General features: G+C 50.8%; 1 protein-coding gene across 4 annotated transcripts in view; it reads right to left on the bottom strand.

Moving 5' to 3' along the window:
* The window catches only part of PRICKLE2 (prickle planar cell polarity protein 2), a 103,487-nt gene that overhangs the window by 42,513 nt on the left and 48,747 nt on the right, over positions 1 to 12,227 (bottom strand). The window contains exon 1 of one of the 4 annotated variants that reach the window (XM_084530892.1): positions 9,810 to 10,092. The exons of the other annotated variants lie outside the window; for them this stretch is intronic. The gene's annotated coding sequence lies outside the window, so the exon portion shown is untranslated. Of the gene's footprint in view, positions 1 to 9,809; positions 10,093 to 12,227 lie in introns of those variants that run through there. 4 annotated transcript variants of the gene reach the window in all.

Genomic DNA, 12,227 nt, shown 5'->3' with positions numbered 1-12,227 from the left:
ACAAACAATAAAGCACTCAGTGAAAATATGCTACGAAGGAAATCCATAAATCTTCAGCTTATCTTGCGGTGCATTTTCCAAAGATCTAAACCTTTGATCGGTTCCACAAATTAATTTTCCATTTACAAAAAAGAGAAGATGTGTGTACAGGATAACCCCGCGCTACCACGTACCTCAGCAGCAGCTCAGGGCTCCCTCGCTGCAGCCCTTCTCTCTACCTGACACTGCCAGGGTCGCTGTCATTGCAGATGATTTTTTATTTATTTATTTTTGCTTCAAACCTGTCTGATAAGGTGTTTTGGGTCAGCAGTTGTGCCCTGAGGGTTTCATGTCTTTGCTCACAGCGCTCCCTCAGCATCATGCATGAGAAGGCTCTGCCTCCGCCCGCTCCCCCCAAAACCCCATTATCGCAGTGTTTTCCTTTCCTTGCACGTTCAACCATCTCCGTGCTCAGCAGTGAGTCTTGAGCCAGCCCAGGGCCCTGCCCAAGCAACGCGAGCAGGGTTTGTACCCACCAGACCCCAACCGTGCCAACCTTCCCTGGCTGGCAGCTGGATTTTGGCACTGCCCCTTGCCCCGGGCAGCATGCGTTGGCCAAACTGCCCCAAAACAACCAGTGGTTTAAGCTAGTTGTGTTTCTGCTCTGACACGGCCAGATAGGAGTGCTTGCTCTCTTGGCTAGCTAAGAGAAAAGATTTGCTTGGTCCCCAGCTGCATTAAATGCAGCAAGGTAACGCCAGCACATTTTAGATTCATCTCCTGCTCCTGTAACATATCACACGTCTGGGAGGAGAACGTGTGTTTGTCACAAACATAAATGGGCTTTCATGATGCCTGCGAGTCTTTTACATTTCCAAGTGTATCTGCAAATGCAGGGAGATTGCCTGTGGTCAGGAACGAGGTGGGTCCTCATGTCGGGTAATGTACAGCCTCTTTAATGCTCAATGGGAAAAGAGGTGCCAAAATGGCTTTTGATTTCCTACCCTGACACTAAATTAAAAAAAAGAATAATTAAAATACTGGCAGCTCAACTTAATTTCACTGACCCCAGCCCATTCTGGACCATAACCCTCATGCACCCTGCCTGGAGTGCACGGGGCAGGTCAATACCTTTTGGGATACTGCAAGGCTTACAGCCTGCCTGCCCTGGTAGGAAGGCTGGATGGAGCCCACGTGTCCCTGAGGCAGGCTGGCACGGGATGCAAATGACAATAGTTGTTTGCTATCCTTCCCTTTGTTTTAATTAGGAACAACAATTTGTTATCGTGGCTTGACATTTGCTCACACTCAGGAATAAATTGTTTCCTCAAATGATACGCTGAGATTACAACGGGTTTTGAGTGTTTGTATTGGTTTTAGTAGCTCATAACAAACCATGAAATTCATTACTCTTGCCACAAGCACCCATGAGATATGCCAACCAGGGTGTGATTTATACAGAGCTCGACTCACTGAAATTAAAAGGTTTTAGTGTTGCCTGCAAAAACTCAAAGATTCAAAATTTTATACAGCTCAGTTACAAAAAGTCTCGGGTTCAACCTATTCCATTGTTTTATCTGCCTAAGGAGCCTGAGCATTAAAGTCAGGGTAAAAACAATTCACTAGATATTAATTAAGTGTAAAATTTGAACAGTCTTTTTTGCGATAAGCCTTCCAGCCTGCAAGTTACTTCATTATCTTCTTTAACTGCTTAGATGCTATGTACAGGAAGGTACTTAACGGCAAAACTTCTCCGCTACGAGATAATTCAGCAACAACGCTGAAAGAAATCACTGGAAACAGCCCGTGCCTCGGCATCCTTAGCAGAAAAGGCCTGTCAGTCATCTCCCAGCCCCGTTCCTCAATGCCACGTCAAGCCTCGTACATCAAGCACAATACACAAATCGCCAGCCCCATCAAGACCATTAGAGCTGCTCAGCCCGTCACGGAAAGGTCAGGCTGGCGCTGGCGGCACAGGATCAATCACAGCCCTCATCAAAGGCAGCTACGGCCAAGCCCGCAAGAGCGCGCAGCTGGAAACCCCAATCCCCCCCTTTTCTAAGCTGTCATCTTCTAAACCGTTTTCCCTTATTGTAAAACACGGCCCAGCTTTTATCTTATCGCAATCTACAGGGAAAGGCAACTAAACCAGCTGCCAAACAAGCTGGGGAGAGCAGGACTCCAAGGGAGGGATTACGACCGTATCAGCCTGGGTCGAGCAGGGACATGGCCCTAACTCCAGCGCAGCTCCCTGGGAGGCTGTGGTGTCCCAGCTCTCCTCACTGCCCCTTGAGATGCACACAAGTAACACACAGCCCTCGCTCCAACCACCCTTGTGCTGCTAAGCCTGGACTTCCAGATGGCGTGTCCCAAGCAGGAGGTGCCCTTGGAGCATCCCTCCACGTCTTGTCCCCACTCGCCCTATATAACAGACTAGAGAAAGGTCAAAGCCACCTTGCAAGGAGGTGCCGGCTGATGCCACGATGGCAACAACGAGGCACACAGTGCAGATGTCCCCAGCCAGGGGACAGCACGAGTGCCCTACACTCGTGCAGGAGCAATGGGAAGGCACAAACATCACCGTGCCGTGGTCCCCAGATGGGAACCTTGGGTGCAGGGCTTGAGGGCACTACCAGCACTGGCTCACCAGGGCAGTAAAACTCAACCATTCGCATTTAACGTGGAGACAAGAGCAATATTGACTGCTATTGCTCCTACCAGCCAGTACTTATTAAGCGGGCTAAAAACCACAGGCCATTTCTTCCCTTCTTTTTATTTTTTTTCCTACCAAACCCTGCTGCATGCAGCATTATCTTCAAAGGGTAAAGCAAACATGTTTGCTAAACATTAGCAGACTAAATACATCAGCCCTTTAGAACCAATTATTGCTGTTAGAGATTTAGTGAGCCTCATTGTTTCGTGGCTCAGAAAGCATTTTCCAGGCTGCTTTGGAGCAGGCTGTTCTTCAAAGCGAGTAACCCCCCGACTCGCCCCCCAAATAGAAACCAGGTGGGCATCCAGAGGAGCCGTGGTTTCTTTTTGTTGAGATTTAACTTGCATTGTCTCCTCTCAACAAAAGAACAGCTGCAATTTTGGGGGTCAGGGCGCTCGAGTCCAAAACCGGGGATCAAAACCCTTTGCTCTGCTGTCACACAGGAGGCAGAGCCAGCCACATCTTCTGGCAGAAGCTGTGCCACATCTCACCCTTCTGTGCCCTTATTTTAGGGTAAATCAGCAAATCCCCAACATCCCTCCCACATGCCAAACAGGATTATTCCCCCGTAGCAGCATGGGGAAGCAGAGGGGGAGGGCAGCTGGGCTCCCCGTGGAAGGAAACACTTCGACTGTACCTCCAAAAGACAGTCCCCGTCTCAAAGATGAGCAACCATGGATGGCCAAGCAGACAGATGGGGGAAGGAGAAGGGGAGCTCGCGATGCCGGTGAGACTGTTGTAATTAGTGTAATAAGCAGCAATCACAGCTCAACAGCTGCCTTCCCCTTGCTGAGCGTCTGCTCCACGCACCAGCACAAACCCACGGCCAAGGAGGATACTGACACTCACTGTAGTCTGAATATCACCGCTTTGAGGAAGTTTTCACTTGATTGAGTTTTTTTTTCCAGGTGAAATGCCGAGGGAAGCAGCCTTCCTGCTCTCCCAGCCCCTGCCCACCTGAGCAAGCAGCATCCCGTGTTACAGCAGGGTCACGACACCAGGCTCGGTTTTGGCATTGACTGACTTCGCATGGGGCTTACAACACGACCTCATTGCCCCTGAGCTGAGACCAACCTTTCTGAAGCCCAAGGAGTCTCAGAGAGGAACCATGCTACAGAAAACAGCAAACCATGGCAAATCATTTACTACAGTTGTGCCACCAGCCTTGCCTCCGACCAGTTTTAGGTGCTTGCTGGACTGCAAACGCAGCGAGCACAGGCACGGCCAAGACACTTGTGTGACAGCTACGGGTCCCAAAGGGCAAAATATGTCACGGCTTAGATGCAGGCTGCTTCTGAGTCCCTGGGCACACTGTGAACACATCCCCAGGGAGAACTGCTCCTTCTTGCTTCCTTCTGCCAGCCCTCTGTCTACAGGGATGGTCAATGGGAGCTGTCAGATGCTCGGGCCCTAATCGATATTTTGGCAGGAGTTAAGCGTGGAGCTCTCACTGATTTTTAGTGGGTGTTTGGCACCGATGAAGTGCCTAATGTGAAGACGTTCGGAGGTGTGAGCTCTAAACTCTTTATGTGAGGGTCTGCTTCCCACACTGTGGCTCCTACAGTGCTTCAGAAAATGAGCACGCTGAGAAAACAAATAATGACAAGCTCGGAAAGCAGAAAATGTTTACACCAAGGAAATTTAACCCCTCCTTTTAAACAAGCTCCAGACCAGGCTGGGCAGGAGAGCTGAGGACTAATTGCAAACAGGCAGCAAACTGCTGGAACCAGCACGTCAACAAACACCATGCCGAAGGGTTAAAAAGCATGCAACACAAAGCCAGAACAAAGATTTCTTTAATTTCCCTGTGCAAAGAAACACGTTCGTATTTTCTCTGACAAGCGGCACGTCAAAGCAACAAAAGAAGAGCAAAAGAGCCATTTCTTGTGACTTTGATCAGCCCCAGCTCCCCAAAAGCACCGCGGGTTGCCGCGTGCGCAAGGCGCAGCCACGAGCAGCCTACCCGTTAACGAAGGCTAACGAGCAGCTCTGGTGGCAAGGTGAGCCCTGAGTTAATCAACGGTGGCTTACGCAGCATGCACCAACGCCTCGGCTTATGCAGAGTGACAAAACACGACACAACAGCAGCAGCGAGCAGTGCTCAGTGCTGCATGCCAGCGGCGGCCACCGCGTCATTTTCCTGGTGGCTGCAGGGAGGGAGCAGGCTTGCTCCTCGTGCTCGGGGCAGACAAGCCGTGCTGTCGGGAAGCAAAGAGCCCCACATTCTTGAACCTTTCGGTTGCAGGTCTGCTGTAAGGCACCAGTGGAAATTAATGGCGCTTTCAAGTGCATAAATGGATGGTGGAGTCAGCCACAGTGAATCTGTTAGCTAATTAGTTGAGATGGGCACTTATTTTATACAAGGGGCGTTCAGGTAAAGCAGGTATTTTCCCTATATCTGTATACGTGCCTTTTACGCTTGGCAAATAGTCCACCAAACCCATCTCCTGATGCTCTGAAGCTCACACCAAGACACATTTTTCCTCCCATGCAGACAGCTACAGCTTCACCCATGGGTGCAGCCTGGGCTGGGCACATCTCCTGGGGCAAGTGGCCTGCAAGCCATCACCAACACAAGCCCACATGTCCGAAGCCCACATCTGGCACATCTTTGCAACCAGTACAATCCAGAACAAGGTATCCCGAGACCTGAAACAAGACTCTGTTTCAAGGGAACGTTTAACCTGCCAGGTTGCTGATGTTTCAGCCCTCCCATCGCTGTGGGAAGTCAACGCCCCGTGCCGTGATCCTGAGGACACAACAACCAGCAAACAAATGCAGCTCAAACGCTCAAGTGGCTTCACTTGCAAAACCTAAGTGACGCTTGAGATTTACAGCACCAGAGTAATTTGATGCCTTCTAGCCTGTTAATGAAGCAAGCCTTAATACCGTTTTATCATCAGATATAATCTTCCCGGCACCATTTCACGCCCACGGATAGCGCACTCCCTGTCTTGGTACCTTGGCGGCTGTCGGACACAGCCCCCGAGCAGCAGCTGACTCCCAGCCCCACTGAGAACTCAATCTCGGCTAATCCCATCCCTTTAAAGCAACTCAGAGTTGAGCAATCTAAAAAGGAGACAAATGAAGTCACTTAGGCTTATCTCCCTAATTGCCTGCCTGTGAATCAGGAGGGCTGGTGTCAGCCACCTGCACTCACGCAGCGTGGAGATGAATTAATGCCGGGCAGAGAAATCAGGCCTAAAATATTTACCGTGAGCATTTTCAAACCTGTGATTGGAAGTACTGAAACACTAGCACTGCTGCAATGCCAGATCCAGCCCTGGCTGTGAGGAACACGGCCTTACCTCCCCTCTGCTCCTGCACTGTGACGGGGCCTCCTCCTGCACTGCCCAGTGCCAGAGAGGTGGCAGTGTTAATGAACACGGCCCCGTGAATATTTAATGCACATTTTCCTGCAGTCCTGCTGTGATAAATGGCCACCTCATTACGAATTACCTTTCCTTCGTTTGTATCTTGACGCAGAGTATCTGGAGTTGGAACTACATACGGGCAACTGAATGGCTGGAGACATCAGCAGATAAACCAACACCAAGAGGGCAGAGCCCAAACACAAACTTCAGGGGAATGTGAAGAGAAATCCAGCCTGTTCAGAAAAAACATTTCATCTCTGCCACCTCCCGGGATGCACAGAGAAAGGCCAAGGGAACAAGACAGCACTGCGTTTTCTTTTTACTGCAGTTATTTGTCAGGTTTTATCATCCCTTGGCTTTTTCAATTGCACGTGGAGGTCCTAGCCCCAAAGGGGGTGTGCCACCCGTGCCAAATGGATGTGGCCATACCTGGGTACCATGCCCACAGCTGGCTCTGCTCCAACACCTCCACTCCAAACCAGAGCTGGGCTGCTCTTCCCACATCTGAAACCTGGGAGCGTGTCCATGACTGGTGCCAGGTTATGCAAGCAAACCAGGAGGGACGTGGGGAGGGAATGGGGATTGCCCCACGCTCTCCTGAAGGAATCACCATCACTATCAGGTATTAATACACTTGCCACGCTCAGCTGGGGCACCCAAGATACAGCTGACCATGAGAACACACCACCACGCTTGCACTTGCAGTCGTAGCCATAACCATTTAGGAATCCAGATGTAAAAATACCATGGGGCCACGCAAAAGGTTTGTTAGGGGACGGGAGTCACTCAGCCCGAATTCACACCATGAGGCTACAGATACAGAATACCCAAGGGAATAAAGCTGGGGTATGTTGGAACTGTTGGTAATTCTTCCCAAATACATAGTTTTGTTGGCACGGATGCCAGAATTTAACCAGAGGGCAAGCGTTTAGCTCTGTTTTAGCTGGAGAGTCCCAGCTGATTTCTCTCCAACGTACACATGGAAGCAGCCTCGTTACTCAATCCATCTTTCAGCGAGTTCTGCATCAGGGGAGGTGTGAAGATAAGGCTAACGAGGGGAGCATAATTAACACACAGCACAAAAGCAAGAACAAATAGGCTCATCTGAAGCAGGGGCTGCTGCTGCATGGGTCACAAGGAGCCTCCAAAGTGCCAGAGCTGAATCTCTCTACCCTGAGAGCGCAACAAGTGGTGGTGGGTGGGCAGCACTGGTGAAGAACTGGTACCAACTGGTGGGGCTGCACTCCCAGTGCTGAGCAGGGACGCTGGGTGGTCAGGGCAGTGCTGGGCTTGAGCTAGCACGTGGGAAACATAAAGGAGATAAAAGATGCTTTCTGGCCTCCAGACCGAGCCCTGACCTTTGCAGGGAAGCAGAGGCTTCAGCCTCCCACCTCCTGAGCGCCCTGAGCTCACCAGGATGCTCACCCTTGTGTCCCGGGATGTGAGCTTTCCCAGAGGAACGCTCACCCTCCCACACACAAAACACACCCCAAATCTCCACCGTCCTGCAAAGTGAGGAGCCTGTGACAACCCCACTATTCCAAATACTTGAAATATTTGAGCAGGTTTTGAGCATGAGCCCATGCATTCGAGGAGACCACTTCTACACAGTGCTTTGTCTGCGTAGCCCTGCTGTCAGGAACAAATGCATATCCCCACTCAGGTTTTAAATTCCCTGCTGCTGGGGGAGCAATTCCCCGAGGAGCACTGATGCCCACCTCTCAGTGCCACACCACCGAAGGCTGACATCATTTCTACAGCCAGCCTGAAACAGCCGGGTGGGTTTCTAGGTCGCCAGTCCTCATCTGTGCCTTCACTCTATTGGAAAGCCCACCAAAGGACCCCAGCACAAGGGGTTTTGCAGGGGGGAGCCCAGCAAACTGCCCCCCAGCCTAGGAGAGCCTTGCTTGGGCTCGCTTGTGCACCCAAGTGAGCTGGCAGCTGCCTTTTGGAGAGGAAAAAGACCTTTTGAAAGGGGAAAAAGAGAGAAGTGTTGTGTTTTTTTTTTCCCCTTCTTCTTTCTCTGGGTGCACAAACAGACTCATTTAAGGTGTAAGTAGATCAAGTAGCTAATTAAGAAAATAACCGATAACTTAATCAAGATCATTAGAGGAATCAGCATGTTGCTGCCATTATTTAAATGGTACCAGAGCAAAAATGTGCCTGCACAACCAGAGCTTTAAAAAAAAAAAAAAAAAAAAAACACCTCGGGGAGGCCGGCTCTGCCAAGAGCCAAGCATGGGGAGACTTCCACGTAACACTGCTCGCTTGTGTTACACCGAAAGCTGCGCACCATCTGAGGCTGCTTCAGGAAAACGCTCAAATCTCCTGGTAATTTCCTGCAGACAGGACATTTAATCATCCCCCGGCCTCCACCGCAAAAAATCGCGAGTCAATGATTCACACTTCCAGAGGAATTCACCCCAAGAACAAGCGCAGTCTTCTGCTGCGGGACGCAGCCCCTGCCTCTCCCCGGTGGGGGGGAAGCGACTTTTTAACAGAAATACAGCCTGGCACGTCGGGCCCTGGGCATTCCTCTCCTTCGGCATCTTGTGCTGACTTTACTGCTCAGCAGGCTCCTCATGGGACAGGCTCTGCACCTCCACGGGGACGTGGTGATGCACCGACGCCCTGGACACGCTGCACCCATCCTTACTGAATTTATTCCCACCGAGAATTTTTCCACTACGGCACACAAAACTAGAAACATACATTTTTTGCCACCCAAACTCACCCAATTCCTTCTCCCAGCCAGCACCACGCTCCTGTGTTGTGCCACCCCATTATTTTAAGGCTCGCTCCCCCCCACCACGGGTGTTTGCGTTTGCTCAGCACCCTGCCTCTCCCTCTAATTACTCCACCAGTTGCATGGATAAAAACATCTGCTTCAAGAGAGAAGCACACAAATAATTTGCACGGCCTAAACAAACAGAGGATGTTGGTAAACAGCCCTGCAGCAGTCCAAATGCCGCAGCCCAGATCCAAATTCCTGCTCCTCCTTTGCAGGAATCCTTTTTTCTTCCCCAACCCAACACGTTGTTTGTCACTAACCGGCGGGGCTGTAAAACACAGCTTCCTCTCTGCTTAATTCCCAAAGTATTCGAAAGCAATTGAATCCAGCAAGTTTGATTAAGGGCTTAGAAGTCTTTGTTTCACTTAAAAGAAACCTTTGTTTTGCCTCAAAGAAATTGGACGTTTTCTCTGGAATTTACAATAACACAGGAAAAAAAAAAAACATCCAAAAGTTAAAAATAACCCTTTCCCCTCTATTAAACACAGCTGCCAAAGGTTCAGGATTTGCATTTTGTCATGCCACACAAACCCTTGCAGCAGCTGAGAAGACACACACCACATTTGGAGACCGAGTGCTAAAGATAAGCCTCAGACTCCCGCAGGGTTTCGCACTTCGATATTTTAAACGGGGTTAAAAAAAAAAAAAAAAAAAAAGCAGGAGTGGCTCAGAAACAGTGATGCAAAGCCCCGACTGTGTCACCTAAAAGCTTTATGGTGTCCGTGGGTTCAAATATAAGCATTGGGATATTCCTGGTCCCAGCTCTGCCCCGGCACATTGAGGCCGTGCCTGGCAGTGAGCATTAAAAGCCATGGGTAACGCAGCGCTGAGCGCTCGTGAAGGCAGGCAGAAACCTGAGCTGCAAAGAAAAATCATTTCCCAACGCAAACATTTGTACAGCATTAAAAGGGCTTATCCTTTCATATGCTATAAATCGAGCGTGATTACTTACCCGGGCTAAACGGGCACGCACTTCACACGCCGAAACCCCCCCGGGTGATGGGCAGGGAAAGGGGGGATGCTGGGCAGAGGTGAGGCGAGCGCCTTCGCGCCGGGACTGGGGCGCATCCTGCCGCGGTGCCCTGCCGGAGGCTGCCTGCAAGCCAGCAACTGGCTGAGGTCATCTGGGGAGTTAAAGCTCCCCGGCTGCCTCCCCAGCTCGCAGAGCGTGACGCCCACCGGAGTTTTAGCTTATTGGTGAAAATCGCAAGCCCTAATCCAATCCTGTCCCTTTACCCAAATTTAGCTCTCCACGGAGCCAACATCCCTTACGGTTTTGACTAGCGGTCTGAAAGCGAAGTTACCTCGCCCGGGTATAAATCACGTCAAGAGAAGCAATAAAAAGCCCACGCTCAATTTGCTTCACCTCTTTCTCCCCAAAGAGCTCCTCGTCTACCTATTTGAGGGGACCACAACCCTGCACGTGCCTCTGCAGAGCGCCAGCAACCCAGCCTCTCCACACGCATCACCTGAGCGCAAGTCAACAAGCCAAACACCGCCGTGCCAGGAAAAACAACATTTATCACAACGCCTAAGCAGACGCTGACACATCTGGGTCACGACCGTATCACGCACGGGGAAGGTTTACAGAAAGTGCACGGTTCCCGAAGTGGTACCGAATTTCACAAAGGGAACTGCTGAAACGTAAAGGGTTCGTGGCGAGTAACAGCCCGGCGGGCGCACACATATGGTTTTCCTTTCTGCCGCCTGGCGCAGACGCTAAGCACGGTGCACAAACCCAGACCTCAGCTGCGGCGACAGCCCAGGGAAGCGGGGCCGAGCTGGGGGCTGCTGGAGGAGGCTCGGGGGCCACGGAGCTGCCCCCATGCACGGGGGCTTCCTCCTACGGGCAGCGACCAGGGACCCTCAGCTCTTTTGCGAACAATGGGTGGCAGAGGATGAAAGGCACACATGCAATCGTGGATTTCTGCGCTGTTACAGATGTGTGGAGCTGGAGGAACTCCAGGACGTGGGCCAGCGTTTGGGTAAGCTCCGAATGCGCTCACACAGCTACCTCCTAACGAGAGGAGCTGCCTGAGCTCCAGGCTGCAGGAGCCAGGTGCAGGCAAAGCTGCCCTGGCCATCACAGGGGTTAGGGCCTGAACGAGCTCTATTCATGGAAAGCAGAGCTTCCAGTAACTCGGATGCAGCACTTCCAAAGGGTATTCCCATTGTAAGCCTAATAAGTCCCTTTGAATTTAAAAAAAATCCCCTTTGCAAGCTTCAAACGTGGAAATAATCAAAGCATGCATTAAAAAAAGTTATTTTGCACTTGGCAGCGCTAAGCTTGGAGCCATCCCCATCAGGAACGGGACCAGAGGAGCCTGGCAGCCGCAGGGAGGGCTTACGCTGGTTCTCCAGGAACAAAAGCAGCTCACACAGCCCAGGTTCACCACGTGAGAGCCTAATTAGAGACTGAAGCCCACACAGCAAACAGACAGACTACAGAGGAAATTGGAGTCTAATTTACATGGAGAACGATTACTTACTGCAACCAATTAGTGTCAAGCTGACTGACAGACTACCCAAAACAGGCTTTCCCTGCCCTGCCTTGTACTGCAAGCCTCAGCTTTCCTTGCCACTTTATTTTCAGGAGGTGAGGGGCAGCACCTTGCCATGAGACACGAGCATCCCCCCAGCAAACACAGCGTTGGAGCTGCCCAGGAGCCACTAGGCATGAGCCAGCAGCAGCAGCAGAGAACAGAGCAATGTGCTCTCTTTCCTAGTCTTTAAATCCTTAAATCACATCCCAAGGGTCCCGACGAGAAATTCGTCATTCTGGGGCAGTGTTTCCCTTTTCATATCCTGCCTGCCTGCATCTGGAGCCTTCAGTCCCTGCTGTGCAATCACACAGGGAACCTGGAGGTAAGGTTTGTGTCCATGCAGCAACACAGCTTGCAAAGTGCCCAGGCTGCAGTTTCTGGGTCCTGACCCACGTTGCTGGCCTCTTCTGCTGAATACAATCGTATCACAGCAGTAAAAAGGCCTGGTGCTTTGTCATTCTCTACAAAGGAGGTAAAAAGACACCCTGTCTCCAGTAACAGGACTTCTTCCAGCTGCTTGCAGAGGAGCAGACATGGACAGAAAAGCTGCCTCCTGGCTCGCACAGCAGTGCCTGCAGCACCTGTGCCGGGGAGAGCATTGACCTTGCACAGGGCAGTCTTCCTCAGCTGATATGCTGCCTTGGAAGACGAGGAGTTCATGTTTACCAGCGTACAAACTGCTTGCTCATACTGCAGAAGAGCTGTCCTTCCTCTGTACTGAATTAGTCCAAAAACTGGTAAACAGACTTAAAAAAATAAACTGAAGTACACACACAGAATCAAACAAATGCTGTTTGCCTTCCATTCATTGTTAAAGAAAAAATGCC

Source organism: Aythya ferina (assembly GCF_964211825.1).
Source record: "Aythya ferina genome assembly, chromosome: 10".
NCBI lineage: Eukaryota > Metazoa > Chordata > Aves > Anseriformes > Anatidae > Aythya > Aythya ferina.
Note: the sequence above shows the minus strand (reverse complement) of the source record. Positions and strands in the feature narration are given on the sequence as shown.